This window comes from the organism of the source record quoted next, unplaced genomic scaffold (genome assembly GCF_019419815.1).
Source record: "Pyrus x bretschneideri cultivar Hongxiangsu unplaced genomic scaffold, Pyrus_bretschneideri_v1 Contig118, whole genome shotgun sequence".
Taxonomy (NCBI): Eukaryota; Viridiplantae; Streptophyta; class Magnoliopsida; order Rosales; family Rosaceae; genus Pyrus; species Pyrus x bretschneideri.
The window spans coordinates 239,982-258,525 of record NW_025999411.1 but is presented as its reverse complement, the minus strand read 5'-3'; positions in this window follow the sequence as shown (position 1 = coordinate 258,525).

The window sequence follows — 18,544 nt, the reverse complement described above, 5'->3', positions numbered from 1 at the left end:
TATGCATGATGTGTGCTTTAATCTTGGCTAAACAACCTGTGGTTAATTCAAATGATGATCAAGCATTAAAATCAACACACTAAGTCACAATTAAATCGGAGAATGAAACAAGAAATAGATAGACTAAATGAGAATTCTGAATTAACTACATGGCAATCTTGCAAGGCTACATCGAATCCCTAGAGAGAGATTAGTTACACTTCATGTTTACAAAAGGTTTGACATAAAAATATATAACATGAGTGAACATAGGATTAAGAAGAAAGGGGATTTAGTTCTTTATAACATTGAAATCAAAGAAACACCTAAACATTCCAACAACTCAAACGTGAATTGTATGAACGTTTAAGCACTCTTTTCTTCCATTCCTCAAACATACAAAACAAAGAGAATTGAATTTAAACATTGAAATCAAAGAAACACCTAAACATTCCAACAACTCAAACTTGAATTGTATGAACGTTTAGGCCCTCTTCTCTTCCTCTTCGTTGTAGCATAAGGTCTAGGGATAGTTGGTTGGGGGGATGGAAGTGTGGTTTGGAGTGGGGAGTGATGGAAATGGAAGATGGTTTTTTGGATTGTAAGGGAGAGCACGGCAAGGGTGGTTTGATGTCTACATTCTGAAATGGAAGAAGTGGCTGAGAATGAATGCAATGGATGCTTATTTATAGGTGAAGAAGAGGGAACATGACAGCTAGGAACTTGGTGGAAATCTGAAATGGTGATGGGAGATGCATGTGGCTGATTTATGCATGTGATTAAAGGGTGGGAGTGCATGTGCTTTGACAGAAATGAAAGGAGAATGTGCACGGCATGGGAGAATTTCTGGAATGTTGAATGTGCATGTGAATTAAAGCTAGAGTGATGATGATGAATGCATGTGGAATGGCTGAAATGCAAGGAGAATGTGCAGGTTGTGTATGTGAATGATTAGGGTGAATGTGCATGTGCTTTGACAGCTAGGATGAATTAATTAAAGGGAGTGCATGTGGCTTGGCTGGAATGAATGATTATGGATGCATGTGCAATGTTTTAAAGGATGGAATGCATGTGAATATGATGGAAATCTGATGGGAACTCACAGCAAGGATGATTTCTGGTGGTGAATGGGTGTATGTGTGAATGATTAAAGGGACATGTGGGTTGGAAATGATGAAGGAAATGCATGTGAGTGACAACTAGATATGTTGATGAATGCATGTGGAATGTTTGTGGTGAGTGAATGTGCACGGCAATGAGTGATTTCTGGTGGTGAATGGGTGATGCAATTGCATGTGGATTAGGTTGTGAAAGCATGTGAATGCATGTGTTGATTTATGAAGATGCATGTGCAATGAAGTGGAATGACAGCTAGGTTAAATATGCATGTGGAATGGCTTCATTTCTGAAATGTTGAATGATTACTTAGTGAGGGGATGCACGGCATGGGTAGTGTTTGTGTGAATGATGGCAGATTTGTGTGGATGATATGTTTAGGGTCTTGTAAAGGTGGAAATGCATGTGGAGTGCATGATTGTTTATGATGATGTGCACGGCAAGGTTTGGAGAAATGATTATGGATGCATGTGTTGAAGTGGTGATGAATGTGGATTAAAGGAATGCATGTGCAATGGATATAGGAAAGGTTTAAATGTCCTAGAACTAAAGAGAACAAGGTTCCAACACTTTGGTCTTCAATTAGGTCTTCAATTTCGTCCAACACTTTGGCTCCAAGCATAAGTTATCCATCCTTAGCCCAAAAGTGCTCCAAAAGTCTCCAAAATGCATCTTTTTGCTCCTTTAGCCCTATGGACCTACAAACACACGAAAATAGCTTAAAGTACTAAAATAACTAAAGAAACATAACGTAAATGCACGAGAACAAGCCATTTAAGTCGCATGAATATGCTCCTATCAGTTATCAATCAAATAGATGAACGAATTGAATCCACAACTTATGAAATAACAACTGAATGTAATCAAATCATATTGCAAGCATGTACATGGTTTCGAATTCCCCCCTAACCAAGGGGGTTTAGCCACTCATGATTACAACAAACTTAGAGAGTAATAACAAAGTAAACATTGAAAACAAGAATCGAAGTACACCTAAAAATTCCAACAACTCAATCTTGAATTGTATGAACGTTTAGGCCTCTTCTCCTCTAGTTGCTGCGGCACAAGGGGTTTTGGTGAGTTTTGGGGGTTATGGATGATGTAGAATGATGTGTTTAGGGTAGGGATGGATGTAGGGGAAGGCAAGGAGTGTTTTTGGGCAGAAAATATGAAGAATGGTGAAGTATGGCTGTGTTAGAGAGAGGGAATGAATTTCTGGCGTGAATGAATGTGTATGAGAGGTGGTGATCTGATCTAGGGGTTAATATGAGTATATATAAGCACTTAAAACCCTAGGGTAATCAGATATGAGCTTGTGACAAGCTAGGACGGCTAGGAGACAAGGTAGGACGGCTAGGAGACAAGCTAGGACGGCTTGTGACAAGCTAGGACGGCTAGGAGACAAGGTAGGACGGCTTGTGACAAGCTAGGATGGCTAGGAGACAAGGTAGGACGGCTTGTGACAAGCTAGGACGGCTAGGAGACAAGCTAGGACGGCTAAGAGACAAGCTAGGACGGCTTGTGACAAGCTAGGACGGCTAGGAGACAAGCTAGGACGGCTTGTTCTTCCAATACAGAAATTAGGCAGAAATTAGGCACCATGTGTGAATAGATAAAGCCTTCTAGAAATAAGGTTTTTTTTTAGGCCCCCTTGCAGCTCCCTAACTGAATTCAAGCCTTCAAATTCGTCCATCCTCATGCCTGCATGCTTGCACTATCCAATCTTGGCCCAAAAATGCTCTAGAATGCTCCAAATTGCTTCTTTTTGCATACTTTGACACTAAAACCTGAAATTGCACGAAAATGACTTTAAACACTAAACTAACTAAGGAAAAACAACATAAATGCATGAGAACAAGCCAATTAAGTCGCATAAAAATGCTCCTATCAAGCAACAGTCCCCCTCCCTGGGTTTTGAGTTCCATGCTCCTTGTAATGACTTTTTCAAGTGCATCGGTGTTCAATTCTTCAAGGTATCCCTGCGCCAAAGAGTCAACTAATTCAATGGAGAAACATGAATGATGCTCACTAGGATACTTAGTAGAATCTGATAGGAGCATATTCATGCGACTTAAATGGCTTGTTCTCGTGCATTTACGTTATGTTTCTTTAGTTATTTTAGTACTTTAAGCTATTTTCGTGTGTTTGTAGGTCCAAAGGGCTAAAGGAGCAAAAAGATGCATTTTGGAGACTTTTGGAGCACTTTTGGGCTAAGGATGGATAGCTTATGCTTGGAGCCAAAGTGTTGGACGAAATTGAAGACCTAATTGAAGACCAAAGTGTTGGAACCTTGTTCCCTTTAGTTTTAGGACATTTAAACCTTTCCTATATCCTTAGCCGTGCATAACATTCCAACATTCCACTCCTTCATTTCAGCCATACTCCCACATATCATTACTTATCATCACCACTTATCACTTATCATAATCACATATCATTACTTATCATCACCACTTATCACTTATCATAATCACATATCATACACTTATCATCACCATTTATCACCTAACACAAAACCTTGCAGCCACATCCATTCCACTTCATTGCACATGCATCTTCATAAACCATCAGCACATGCCACCATCATTGCCGTGCATACCCTCACTCTTTAATCATTTCCAACCCACATGCACCCATAATCATTCATACCTATCAGCCACATGCATTCAATCATTCACAACAACAACCTAGCCGTGCATAACATTCCATTTCCACCACTTTCCAACCTAATGCACATGCACCCTAGATTCTAATCAGCCACTTCACATGCACATTCAACATTCCAGAAAATACCCATGCCGTGCAATCATTCAACACATGCACTCCCATTCTTTAATCCATTCAGCCACAAGACATTATCATTGCACCACATTCAGCCATTCCACACACCAACCAACCTAGCTGTCATGTTTCCCCTTTCATCATGCCCTCACATTCTTTAATTCAGCCAACACATGCTTGCACATGCATTTCCAACCCACATGCACCCTTTAATCATTCAAACATGCAGCCACATTCCCTCCTAGCTGTCATGTTCCCCCCCATTTCGCCTATAAATAAGCATTCATTCCCACTCATTCTCATGCATTCTTCCATACACATTTCAGTCACAAACACCAACCATTCCCTTGTGCCGTGCTCTCTCCCTAATCATCCAAACACCACACCAGAAATCATCCCATTGCCGTGGCCTCCTCCTTCCATTTTCACCACTCCCCAAACCATTCACACCATCAAACTATCCTTAGACCTTGTGCTACAACGAAGAGGAAGATAAGAGGGCCTAAACATTCATACAATTCAAGTTTGAGTTGTTGGAATGTTTAGGTGCTTCTTTGATTTCAATGTTTAATTTCAATACCCTTTGTTTTGTACGAATGAGGAATGGAAGAGAAGAGGGCCTAAACGTTCATACAATTCAAGTTTGAGTTGTTGGAATGTTTAGGCGTTTCTTTGATTCTCTTTGTTTTGTATCATGAGGAACTAAAACCCCCCTGGTTAGGGGGGGATTCGAAATATATGTTTATGCTTGCATTTTGATTTGATTACTTCTAATTGCGTTTCATAAGTTGTGAATTCAATTTGTTTAACTATTTGATTGATAACCTATTTATGTATGCTTATTGAGAGTTCACGCTTAATTTTCATGCATGAATTTGACGCTAGAATATAAGTGAGTTTCACGTAATAGTTATGAACTTATATTCACAAGTAGTGGAGGTTGCTTATAAACAATCGCGTTAAACATATTCTTGGCATAAGTTTCATGCAATCATAGTAACGAATGCCTCGTCAACACTTATAGTTTTCACGTTGCTTAATGATTCTTGCTTGTATCTCTATTATGCAATTCACGTAGGGAACTTGTGAGGAATGCTTTGGGTTGTCGTATGCAATCATCCAATTCATTAACTTAAGGAAAACTTGACGGTTAATTTAAGCGGACCTAATTAACCCGGGGCGTTGAGAATTCATGGTTTATTGAAATGCAATTGGAAATCTTTTTATTATGCAAGTGTAACATGTGTGGAGATGAACCCCTTAGCTAGTCATCCCATCCATTCAAATCCATCACATTCATATTTACATTCTGTTTTTAATTAGAATCTGTGCAATTAGTTTAATTTCGTCCAAAACTCAATCCCCCCTTACTTTAATGTCCAAATTAGTTAGAAATCAATTTAGTTTGTGTTTTTAAGAGTCTTGAGTCAAGTTACAACTTAATTTCGTCCAAATTTGGGTTTAAGGTCAGAAACTGCCTAGTTAGTGTTTTTAGGCAGTTTTGAGTCTTTTGAACTTGTTTTGAGTCCTTTGAGTCTTTGTATTGTTCAAATTAGTTAGAAAGTGTTTTGGTTTGTGTTTATAAGTGTTTTGATTCAATTTGTTACCCAAATTCGTCCAAAGTACTCAAAGTGCTCAAAACTGCCCAGAAAGTGTTTTTAAGGCAGTTTTGAGTGTTTTGGTGCTGTTTTGAGTCTTTTGGTTTGTTTTAGTGTTTTAAAGTTTAGTTTTGCATTCTTTGAGTCTAGTAGAGTGTTTTATATTGTGTTTTTACGTTTTTGAGTGAAATCCAAGTGATTAACAATCCTTCCTAATCCCCGGTCCTGAACGATCCCTACTTACATTCTATACTACAATTGTCAAAAAGAGGGTTTAATTTGTGTGCGTATAATTCTCGCATCAAATTTTGGCGCCGTTGCCGGGGATTAGCAAATTTGCTAATCCCTTGGATTGTTCGTTTCTGTTATGTATTTTAGTTTTAGTTTTTTTTATTTGTGTTTTGTTTGTTGAATTCAAGTACTAGAGAAGCACAACATGGCACTTGATAATGCTTCTCTATTGTCACAGCTCATGGAAAGGTCCCAAGTGCAAAGCGTTGATATATTTGATCTTCAATCAAGGAATAATGTGTTTTCCAATACTTACAATTCAGATTGGAGTGATCATTCAAACTCTATATGGTGGGAACCTCAACATATTCAACAAGGAGAATATTGGCAACCATATGAGGAGTTCTATACAACACCTATGCAGCCACCACAACCTGCCCAAACAAATTCAAGTGAGTCTTTGTATAATGATACGGTTAGTACGTTGCTCACCAATTTGTCTCAGGGGCAAGAAGATCAAAACAAAGCAAGGCAAAATCAAGACAAAAGGTTGGACAACTTGGAGGAGCAAATTGGGCAGATTATGGAGTTCATGAAACAAATTCAAGAGCAAAGTGAACTCTCCAACTCAACTATTGAAAACTCGAAGGAAGATTTTGAAATCCATAATGCTATCACTTTGGGAAGTGCTATGGAGGTTGGAGCTGACCTAAAAATGTCCAAACATAGCCTAGAAGTGGATGAGGAGCTGCTAATTGAGGAAGAGGAAACACCTTTGCCGCAGGCACTTATTGCTCCTACGCCATCCAATTCAGGTAAGGTTGTTCCAAAGTTAATTATTTCTAACCCCGTTCCACTAAATGTCCCTATTCCTTGCAGGATCATGCAATCCAAGGAAGAAGAGGGTGAGAAAGGCATCTTCGAATCCTTTCCAAAGAATCAAGAGCAAGATGTGACGGGGGAATATCAAGAATTCGTCAAAGAGGACATATTTGAAACCACAAAACCCAAAGAAGTTGAATTTGACGACATTGGACAAGTCATAACCATCACATGCAATCTGGCCAAGTCCAATATCCCTGAAACTTTCAAGGGAGTGGTGTTTGTCATTGAGTTCTTGTCGGAGCACACAGGTAAGCCGCCTCCCCGAATTTCAATTTTGTTTTATACCGATATGCTGTTAATGATCCAGGCACCCACTCTAGAATTTAAACCATTACCGGATCATCTCAAGTATCACCCCCCATTCAAAGATAAATTCCATGCCGTGGGTTCCAATTGAGCCTAAGAAGGCTTCGTCCGGCTGCAAGACGTAAAAGAAAGCGCTACTTGGGAGGCAACCCAATGCACTGAATAAAACAAAGCTTGTTCATTAATTTTCGAGAAATTACAAATGTATCTAACAAAGAAAGAGAAAGGTGGAGCCTTCACAAGGGTTGTGTACGTGAGGCCCCACTACGTGGCAACACTCTCGGAGCAGGAGGCATCGGAGCAGGAGGCATCGGAGCAGAAGGCATCGGAGCAAGAGGCATAGGAGCGGGAGGCACCGAAGATAGATCATTCAAGGCCCCAATCCTTGGTGGAACGCTGGATGACCCAGGGAAAAGGTGCCTCTGGAAGAAAGCCGCAAGCCTTTGACGGTCATCAAGCTCATCAAGCTTCCTCTTCATACCTGTCGAATAATTGTTGGCAAGCACGTGCAAACTTCGGTTCTCGTACTTAAGCTGTTTGATCTCCTGCTTAAGACTCTCCACCTCTGCCATCAAGGATTCAACCTGACGGGAGCGAGCAAGTAGGCGTTGGCCCATGTTGGACACAGAGCCAACGCACTGAACACTGAGAGCCAGGGACTCTTGAACGGCCAACTCATCGGACCGTCCTGAAAGCAGCTGACTATCTTTGGGAGTGAGGAGGTTCCGAGCTACTATCGTAGCCGTTGTTGCATCCGTCATCACAGAGTCCTCATCTGTAAGAGGGCCATGAGAAGATAAGAAAGACGGGCACCATACCTTATCCTGACGCGGCGCAACAGGATCATTGCTTAGACTCAAATCTAAGCAAATGTTCGATGGGTTAGATGAGCTAGCCATTTTTTTCAAGAAGTTAAAAGAGAAGGGTTGGATGGAGTGAAATCTCGACGGGCCGGAGATGAATTCTGGGCAATTTTCAAGTGTGCATGCTAGAGGTGATCGATCACCTCTATTAAAGGAGAGGCGTTCATCGATTCAGAAATGAAGAGACACCACTCTTCAAAACCAGAATTTCCGGCGTAAAGATCGCCAGCTCGTCAGACGCAATCCCGGCTTTTCAGAAAGCGTGTGTAACTTTGTCAAAAGCTCCCAGCTTTTCAGAAGACGCGTGGAAGGTGAGAAATCAGCTGCACACTTTTGCCGACAAGCGTGGGAGACAAAGCCGAAAGCTCCCGGCTTTTCAGAAAGCGTGTGCCACTTTGTCGAAAGCTCCCGGCTTTTCAGAAAACGCGTGCCATTTTGTCAAAAGCTCTCTGACAAAGCTGAAGACGCGTGGAGGTAATTTCCGCATCCGCATTGCCACTTGCCATTACAATTCCTATATACATCAACATTCATGGCAGGGCATACACCCAGAAGCGCATGACTTTCCTTCTCGGCCGAGAATGTAAATGCAACCAACCCTCTCAAACATGCTCAGTTTTCTCCTTCTCTTGAGAACACACTTTCAACCATGGATGTATCCCCCAAAGAAGATACCAAATGCCTGGAGTACAAAGGAGGCAAGAGGAAACGGTGGATCGAAGCATGTGGATTTATTCGCTGCCTCTTCGAAAGCAAAGGTATCTCATATCATCAAGGGCGAAAGCAAAGGTATCTCATATCATGCTCTTTCCCTGTCTTTTCCTTCGTCCTTGATATTACTTGCATGGCAAAGTGAAAGAAGCAATCAGCCTGTACTTGGAGTCTATCTGGACTCTATTCCCTGGTTGCTTACCTAGCGTTGCTCTCGAGCAGTCATCTTCAACGGTTGATACACTTCCAGAGAAGGGACCACTTCTGCAAAGGGGAGCAAGTAAGGCAAAGGAAAAAGATACATTGAAGCATGAGGAGACAAGCATATGCTGAGCTATCCTCTAACCCTCTTCAATACGAATTGGAGAGATTGAACAAAGAAACAGATAAAAGGAGTAAGCTCAGACCTTCGGGGGAGACTAAAAGAATCATGTTGCCTAGTTCAAGAGTAGCACAAAGGAAAATCAACGATCGGAGGAAACCAAAAGAATCTCCAGCTCAGTTCAAGAGTAGCCTATGGAAAAACTCACGATGAAGCCTCACTGCAATCACCAAGGAGAAGATGGAATTTACACTCCATAACCAGATTTGCATCCCTAAACTCTTCTCTTTGTTAGATACATTCTGCCATGTTTAGTATGTTTAGTTGCTGTTTATGTGTTTACTTTTGTTTGGTGTGTTTTAAGCTTAAAACATTGAGGACAATGTTTGATTTAAGTGTGGGGGGGGTAACTAAGTATATTTGATGTAAATTCGCGGGATTTTATCACCCATAACTTCTAGTGTTGTTCCTTGCTGTTTTAAAATGTTTTTAAACTGATTTGGAGTGTTTTAGTGTGTTTTGTGTTATAACTCCGAAAATCACATAAAAATTTGAAAAACATGTTTTGAAAAGCCTAAAAAGAGTGTTTTGAGTCGTTTTTGTGTCGTAGGTACCTTCCAACAGTTGCCTCAGGATTTGGTTTTTAATTGCATGACTGTTAAAAAGAGTTATAAACATAGAGAAAAGTTTGATTTACTCTTGGTATATGCTTGGTTATGGTTATAATGTATGACTTCACATGCAATCATAAAAGAAAAATTAGTTTTTGTAACATGCCTGAAGGAAGGAACTCAAACAAACGCTACAACCCTGAGAGACTTGAGCCTATAACGTTCTTTGGAGAGTATAATCTGTGATTTCTTGTTTTCTAAAGTCGTTGCATGATCTCATTATTCTTTGCTTGGTTACTACTTAGAAGGCGTTTCATCATATAGTTCCAAATGCTAGAACTCATGCCCATTTCATTCAAAGCATGTTATTGATTTGCATAACACATATTCAAGAAGAAGTTGTGTAGTGACCACCACCATAGCCAAATAGCCTTACTTCCCATATTTCGTATGTGTTGTAAGTTTTAACCCCGTTGAGCCTTGTTTAGCCTTTATTCTTTGTTTACCCACATTTTCCTCACCTAGCCTAGTTTAGGACAATCCCCACCCTTGTTCTTAAAAGATAGTGAGCATGACTTAATTGAATTCCTTTTGAGTTACATTATGAAAGAAAATAAGTGTGGGGGAGAGAATGTTTAAGTGTTTATGTATGTTTTGAGATTCAAAAGAAAAGGAAAAAAAAAAAAAAAAAAAAAAAAAAAAAAAAAAAGGAGAAAAGAAAGAAAGAAAGAAAAAAGAGCTTGAAAAAAATGAAAGAATGAGTGATTGAAGAAAGGGTCCAAAACACCAATTCTGGCCGTAAATTGTCTAAATTCTCCCTTTTTGTTCAAAAGTTGAGTTTTCATTCAAAAGTGAATTCTAAGTTGATTCAAGTGCTTTGCTCACTATTTCTTTAAGAACCTTTGTTTTCCATATCCCTTCTTTGTTATCCACACGCCCCGAACCCCATTACAACCCGTGACTTCAATCTTGAGTGTTATGTGTTTCAATTTGTGGAGTTTGAACTTGGTATGAGCATATGGTGTCACTGGTTCTCGCGTCTAAGTAGTAGCATTCCATTCATGAGATCATATCTAAACATGCTTATTAACTCCAGAAATTGCGTTCTTTGTTATAACATATGTGAGATACTAGTCTTTCATGTTTACATCAATCTCTCACATATAACTAGTGTAGGGTGTGTAGTCAGAAAATCTGTGTGAAAATAGAGTGCATTCTAGTAAGGAATTGAGGAAATTCTCTAAGGCATGTTACTACATTCAAATCATGGTTTTAAATGCTTAATTGTGAACTAGTATGTGGTGACTATGATTAAGAATGTACTTAAGTGTAAAGATGGCTAAAATCTGTGGGAATAATGATTTTTAACTTGTCATGTGCATTGGAAATCCCTGAGACGATTGTTGGAAGGTTTAGGTTGTGTTTTTCTTATTCAGTGTCGTTTTGTTTTTGGTTTCTTTTGTTTTGTTTTGCTCGAGGACTAGCAAAAGCTAAGTGTGGGGGTATTTGATAGGAGCATATTCATGCGACTTAAATGGCTTGTTCTCGTGCATTTACGTTATGTTTCTTTAGTTATTTTAGTACTTTAAGCTATTTTCGTGTGTTTGTAGGTCCAAAGGGCTAAAGGAGCAAAAAGATGCATTTTGGAGACTTTTGGAGCACTTTTGGGCTAAGGATGGATAGCTTATGCTTGGAGCCAAAGTGTTGGACGAAATTGAAGACCTAATTGAAGACCAAAGTGTTGGAACCTTGTTCCCTTTAGTTTTAGGACATTTAAACCTTTCCTATATCCTTAGCCGTGCATAACATTCCAACATTCCACTCCTTCATTTCAGCCACACTCCCACATATCATTACTTATCATCATGATAGGAGCATATTTAGGCGACTTACTTAGCTTGTTTTCGTGCATCTATGTTGTTAATTCATAGTTGTTTTAGTAGTTTAAGCCATTTTCGTGTGTTTTTAGGTTCATATGGCTAAGGAAGCAAAAAGATGCATTTTGGAGCATTTTGGAGCAAAATTGGGCTTGGAATGGAGAGCATATGATTGGAGCCAAAGTGTTGGACGAATTTGAAGGCCTTGTATTCATTTTGGACATAAAACAAAGGGCCTAGCCCATTCTCTCTTAAACCAACCCCAAGGCCATGCATTTCCTTCCAATTCCAAAGCCCACAATCACTTCAAAAGCCATGCAAAGAACCATCCATTCCATCAAAAACAATCCATCAATTCACATGCAAAACCACCATTAACACACATGCACCCAAACAAAGCCAACCTAGCTAACCCTACATGCATTCTTTATGCAACTCTTCATCATTCCACCATTCATTCTTTATTCCACAAACAAGTCACATGCATTTCCACCTTCCTACTTCATCATTTCACCACATTCTCCCTCTTTAACTCATTTCATTATTCATTCACTTTGCATTCATTCAATTCCACCCCACATGCACCCTTTATTCTTCATCATTGCAACCATGGCACATTTACACCAACAAAATAACTCCCATGCCATGACCTACTCATATTCCCATTTCCTTTCCAACATCTCACATGCATTTCCACCTTCCTACTTCATCATTTCACCACATTCTCCCTCTTTAATTCCACATGCATTCACTTCATCATTACACCACCACTCATTCTTTAATTCCACATGCAATTCTTCATCATTCCTTCACACAAATGCTTAAACAAACATCCATATGTTCCCTCCACTCCTCCTATAAATACCCTTGCATTCCCATTCATTCATATCATCTCATTCACAACACAACAACACACCACAAACACATTCCTCTCTCCCTTAGAATCCAAAAACCATCTTCCATTTCCACCACTCCTCATCCATTTCCATAATTCCCCAATCCATTCAACACACCAACAACATCCCTTAGACCTTGTGCCACAATAAAGAGGAAGAGAAGAGTGCCTAAACGTTCATACAATTCAAGTTTGAGTTGTTGGAATGTTTAGGTGTTTCTTTGATTCTCTTTGTTTTGTATCATGAGGAACTAAACCCCCCCCAACCAACCTATCCTTAAACCTTGTGCTACAACAACGAGGAAGAGAAGAGTGCCTAAACGTTCATACAATTCAAGTTTTGAGTTGTTGGAATGTTTAGGTGTTTCTTTGATTTCAAAGTTTCATTTTAATTCTCTTTGTTTTGTACGTATGAGAAATGGAAGAAAAGAGTGCTTAAACGTTCATACAATTCAAGTTTTGAGTTGTTGGAATGTTTAGGTGTTTCTTTGATTTCAAAGTTATGAGGAACTAAACCCCCTTTAGCTAGGGGGTAATTCGAAACTATGTTTATGTTTGTAATATGATTTGATTACTTTTAATTACGTTTCATAAGTTGTGAATTCAATTTGTTTAACTGTTTGATTGATAACCTATTTATGTATGTTTATTAAGAATGAACGCTTAATTTTCATGCATGAATTTGACGCTAGAATATAAGTGAGTTTCACGTAATAGTTATGAACTTATATTCACAAGTAGTGGAGGTTGCTTATAAACAATCGTGTTAAACATATTCTTGGCATAAGTTTCATGCAATCATAGTAACGAATGCCTCGTCAACACTTATAGTTTTCATGATGCTTAATGATTCTTGCTTGTATCTCTATTATGCAATTCATGTAGGGAACTTGTGAGGAATGCTTTGGATTGTCGTATGCAATCATCCAATTCATTAACTTAAGGAAAACTTGACGGTTAATTTAAGCGGACCTAATTAACCCCGGGCGTTGAGAATTCATGGTTTATTGAAAAGCAATTGGAAATCGTTTTATATGCAAGTATAACATGTATGGAGATGAACCCCTTAGCTAGCCATTCCATCCATTCTATCCCTTTGTTTTATAATTCTTCCTAGTTTATTAACTTGTTTTGTTATTACAATTTTCATCAAAACACAATCCCCCTTTACTTTATTGTTCAATTTAGCTAGAAATCAATTTAGTTTATGTCTTTAAAGTATTTTGAGTCTTTTGGTTTGTCTTAGTGTTTTAACGTTTAGTTTCACATTCTTTGAGTCTAGTTTAGTGTTTTATATTGTTTTTACGTTTTTGAGTCAGTTTCCAAGAGATTAACAATCCCTCCTAATCCCCGGTCCAGAACGATCCCTACTTACACACTTCACTACAATTGACAAAAAGAGGGTTTAATTTGTGTGCGTATAATTCTCACATCAAATTTTGGCGCCGTTGCCGGGGATTAGCAACTTTGCTAATCTCTTGGATTTTTTTATTTTCGTTTGTGTGTATATATTTATAGTTTTATTTTAGACGCAAGATATGGCACTTGATAGTGTTTCTCTTTTGTCACAGCTGATGGAAGAGTACCAAACGCAAAGAGTTGGTACATTTGATCATAATCAATCAAGGAACGACGTGTTTTCCAATACTTACAATTCGGATTGGAGTGATCATTCAAACTCTATGTGGTGGGAACCTCAACATATTCAACAAGAAGGATATTGGCAGCCTTATGAGGAGTTCTATTCAACGTTTATGCATCCACCACAACCTCATACTCAATATGCCCAACCAAACTCAAGTTCGTCAATAGATTATAATCAAAAGCTTAATGAATTACTTTGTTTGGTGCAGGGCTCACAAAACCAAGTCGATGAGGCTCAACAAAGGGAATATTGGCAACCATATGATGAGTTCTTTACGACACCTATGCAGCCACCACAACCTGCCCAAAGCAATGTAAGTAATTCAAGTGATAATGATACGATTTTTCAATTACTTACTACTTTGACGCAGGAAGTCCAAACTCAAAACAAGAACGAACAAAATCAAGATAAGAAGTTGGGTAAATTGGAGGAGCAAATTGGGCAGATTATGGAGTTCATGAAACAAATTCAAGAACAAGAAGTGGATGAGGAGCTGCTAATTGAGGAAGAGGAACACACGCAACCTATGGCAAGAGTGGAAACACCTTTGCCAGAGGCACCTATTGCTCTTACGCCATCCAATTTAGGTAAGGTTGTTCCAAAGTTAATTATTTCTAACCCCGTTCCACTGAATGTCCCTATTCCTTGCAGGTTTCTGAATTCCAAGGAAGAAGAAGGTGAGAAAGACATCTTGGAAGCCTTTCCAAAAGTGCAAAGTATGGAATATCAAGAATTCGTCAAAGAGGATGTTCTGGAGGCAAACAATCCCAAAGAAGTTGAATTTGACGACATTGGACAAGTCATAACCATCACATGCAATCTGGCCAAGTCCAATATCCCTGAAACTTTCAAGGGAGTGGTGTTTGTCATTGAGTTCTTGTCGGAGCACACAGGTAAGCCGCCTCCCCGAATTTCAATTTTCTTTTATATTGATATGTTGTTAATGATCCAGGCACCCACTCTAGAATTTAAACCATTACCGGATCATCTCAAGTATCACCCGCCATTCAGAGATAAAGTCCATGTCATGGGTCCTAAATGAGCCTAAGAAGGTTTCGTCCGGCTGCAAGACGTAAAAGAAAGCGCTACTTGGGAGGCAACCCAATACAGTAAATAAAACTTTTGCTTGTTCATTGATTTTTTTCGATAAATTACAATTGTATCTAAACATGGTAGAAAGATGGAGCCTTTACAAAGGTTGAGTACGTGAGGCCCCACTACGTGGCAACACTCTCGGAGCAAGAGGCATCGGAGCAGGAGGCATCGGAACAGGAGGTCTCGGAGCAGAAGGCATTGGAGCAAGAGGCATCGGAGCGGAAGGCATAGGAGGGGGAGGCACCGAAGATAGATCATTCAAGGCCCCAAACCTTGGTGGAACGCTGGATGACCCAGGAAAGAGGTGCCTCTGGAAGAAAGCTGCAAGCCTTTGACGGTCATCAAGCTCGTCAAGTTTCCTCTTCATGCCTGACGAATAATTGTTGGCAAGCACGTGCAAACTTCGGTTCTCGTACTTAAGCTGTTTGATCTCCTGCTTAAGACTCTCCACCTCCGCCATCAAGGATTCAACCTGACGGGAGCGAGCAAGAAGGCGTTGGCCCATGTTGGACACAGAGCCAGCGCACTGAACACTCAGAGCCAGGGATTCTTGAACGGCCAACTCATCGGACCGTCCTGAAAGTAGCTGACTGTCTTTGGGAGTGAGGAGGTTCCGAGCCACTATCGTAGCCGTTGTGGGATCCGTCATCACAGAGTCCTCATCTGTAAGAGGGCCATGGGAAGATAAGAAAGACGGGCACCATACCTTACCCTGACGAGATGCGACCGGATCACTGCTTAGACTCAAATCTAAGCAAAGGTTCGATGGGTTGGATGAGCTAGCCATTGTTCACGAAGTTAAAAGAGAAGGGGTGGACGGAGTAGATTTTCAAAGGGCCGGAGACGAGTTTCAAGAATGGCAAATCTTCAGAGTGTGTAAGTTGGCGGTGATCAATAGCTCTATAAAAAGCCAAGGCAACGCGTCCACCAATTCAAAAAGCCGAAAGTTCATGCGGCTTTTCAGAAAACGCGTTCAACACGTGGAGGCCATCATCGCAACTACACGTCTTTAGCCGACAAGCGCAAAGTTCGGTGACGCTTTATCTGCTTTTCAGAAAACGCGTGCAGCTTTATCGAAGAGGCGTCTTCAAAGATCGAAGAGACGTCTTCAAAGATCGAAGAGTCGTCACTATTCCAAAAAGCCGGATTTGCGGGATCAAAATGTTTGTCGACAACGGTAAAAGAACAGTACCACCACTTGCTATTGAATTCCCTATATATGTCGACCTTCATATTTTATGGCAAGACAGAACTGAAGAAAATGCCCAACTCTTCCTCACCTCTGAGGGCGCACTCCCAGCAAAGCCTTTCGAAATACTCCATTTTTTCTTCTTCCCCAAAGATGATACCAGATGCCTGGAGTACAGATGACCCAGGAGGAAACAGCACCACAAATACATGTGCTGATTCATTCACCGCTTCTTCAAAAGCAAAGGTATCTCATATCATCAAGGTCAAAAGCAAAAGTATCTCATATCATGCTCTTTCCCTGTCTTTTCCTTTGTCCTTGATATTACTTGCATGGCAAAGTGAAAGAAGCAATCAGCCGGCACTTGGAGTCTATCTGGACTCTATTCCCTGGTTGCTTACCTAGCTTTGCTGAGCTATCCTCTAACCCTCTTCAATACGAATTGGAGAGATTGAACAAAGAAACAGATAAGAGGAGGAAGCTCAGACCTTCGGGGGAGACCAAAGGAAGCCTGCTACCCAGTTCAAGAGTAGCACAAAGGAAAATCAACGATGGGAGCAGCGCAGTTCAAGAGTAAGCCTGTGGAATCACAAAGATCCAAGCCTCACTGCAATCACTAAGGAGAAGATGGAACGAAAACTCCATAACCAGATTTGCATCTCTAAACTCTTCTCTTTGTTAGATACATTCTGCCATGTTTAGATGTTTAATTGCTGTTTATATGTTTGTTTGTGTTTAGTGTGGTTTTTAACATTGAGGACAATGTTTGATTTAAGTGTGGGGGTATTAGTTACTAAAGTGTTTAATGCAAATTCGTAGGATTTTATCCACCATAACTTCAAATGTTGTTTCTTGCTGTTTTTAAGTGTGTTTAGTGTGTTTTGACTTAAAAATTCAAAAATCACATAAAAATTTGAAAAACATGTTTTGAAAAGCCTAAAAAGAGTGTTTTAAGTCGTTTTTGTGTCGTAGGTCACCTTCCAACACAATGATAAGGATTTGGTTTCTAATTGCATGACTGTTGAAAAGAGTTATAAACATGGAGAAAAGTTTGATTTACTCTTGGTATATGCTTGGTTATGGTTATAATGTATGACTTCACATGCAATCATAAAAGAAAAAATTAGTTATGTAACATGCTTGAAGGAAGGAACTCAAACAAACGCTACAACCCTGAGAGACTTGAGCCCATAACGTTCTTTGGAGAGTATAATCTGTGATTTCTTGTTTTCTAAAGTTGTTGCATGATCTCATTATTCTTTGCTTGGTTACTACTTAGAAGGCGTTTCATCATATAGTTCCAAATGCTAGAACTCATGCCCATTTCATTCAAAGCATGTTATTGATTTGCATAACATATATCAAGATGAAGTTGTGTAGTTGCCACCATAGCCAAATAGCCTCACTTCCCATGTTTCGTATATGTTGTAAGTTTTACCCCCGTTGAGCCATGTTAGCCCATGTTCTTTGTTAACCCACTTTATCTTCACCTAACCTAGAATATGACCGTCCTTACCCTTGTTCTTAAAAGATAGTGAGCATGACTTAAATGAATTCCTTTTGAGTTACATTATGCAAGAAAATGAGTGTGGGGGAAGGAATGCTTATTCTTAAGTATGTTTTGAGTTTCAAAAGAAAAAAAAAAAAAAAAAAAAAAAAAAAAAAAAAAAAAAAAAGAAAGAAAGAAAAAAGAGCTTGAAAAAAATGAAAGAATGAGTGATTGAAGAAAGGGCTCAAAACACCAATTCTGGCCCAAAATTGTCTAAATTCTCCCTTTTGTTCCAAAGTTGAGTTTTCATTCAAAAGTGAATTCTAAGTTGATTCAATTGCCTTGCTCACTATTTCTTTGAGAACCTTTGTTTTCCATATCCCTTCTTTGTTATCCACATGCCCCAAACCCCATTACAACCCGTGACTTCAATCTTGAGTGTTATGTGTTTCAATTTGTGGAGTTTGAACTTGGTATGAGCATATGGTATCACTGGTTCTCGCGTCTAAGTAGTAGCATTCCATTCATGAGATCATAATCTAAACATGCTTATTAACTCCAAAAATTGCGTTCTTTGTGATACATATATGTGAGTGTTCGTTTTCATGTTTACATCAATCTTCTCACATATGACTAGATTAGGGTGTGTAGTTAGAAAATCTGAGTGAAAATTGAGTGCATATCTTGTAAGGAATTGAGCAAATTCTCTAAGGCATGTTACTACATTCAAAACATGGTTTTAAATGCTTAATTGTGAACTAGTATGTGGTGACTATGATTAAGAATGTACTTAAGGGTAAAGATGGCTAAATTCTGTGGGAATAATAATTTTTAACTTGTCATGTGCATTGGAAATCCCTGAAACGATTGTTGGAAGGTGTAGGTTGTGTTTTACGTGTTTAGTGTCGTTTTGTTTATTTGTTTTTATTCTGTTTTGCTCGAGGACTAGCA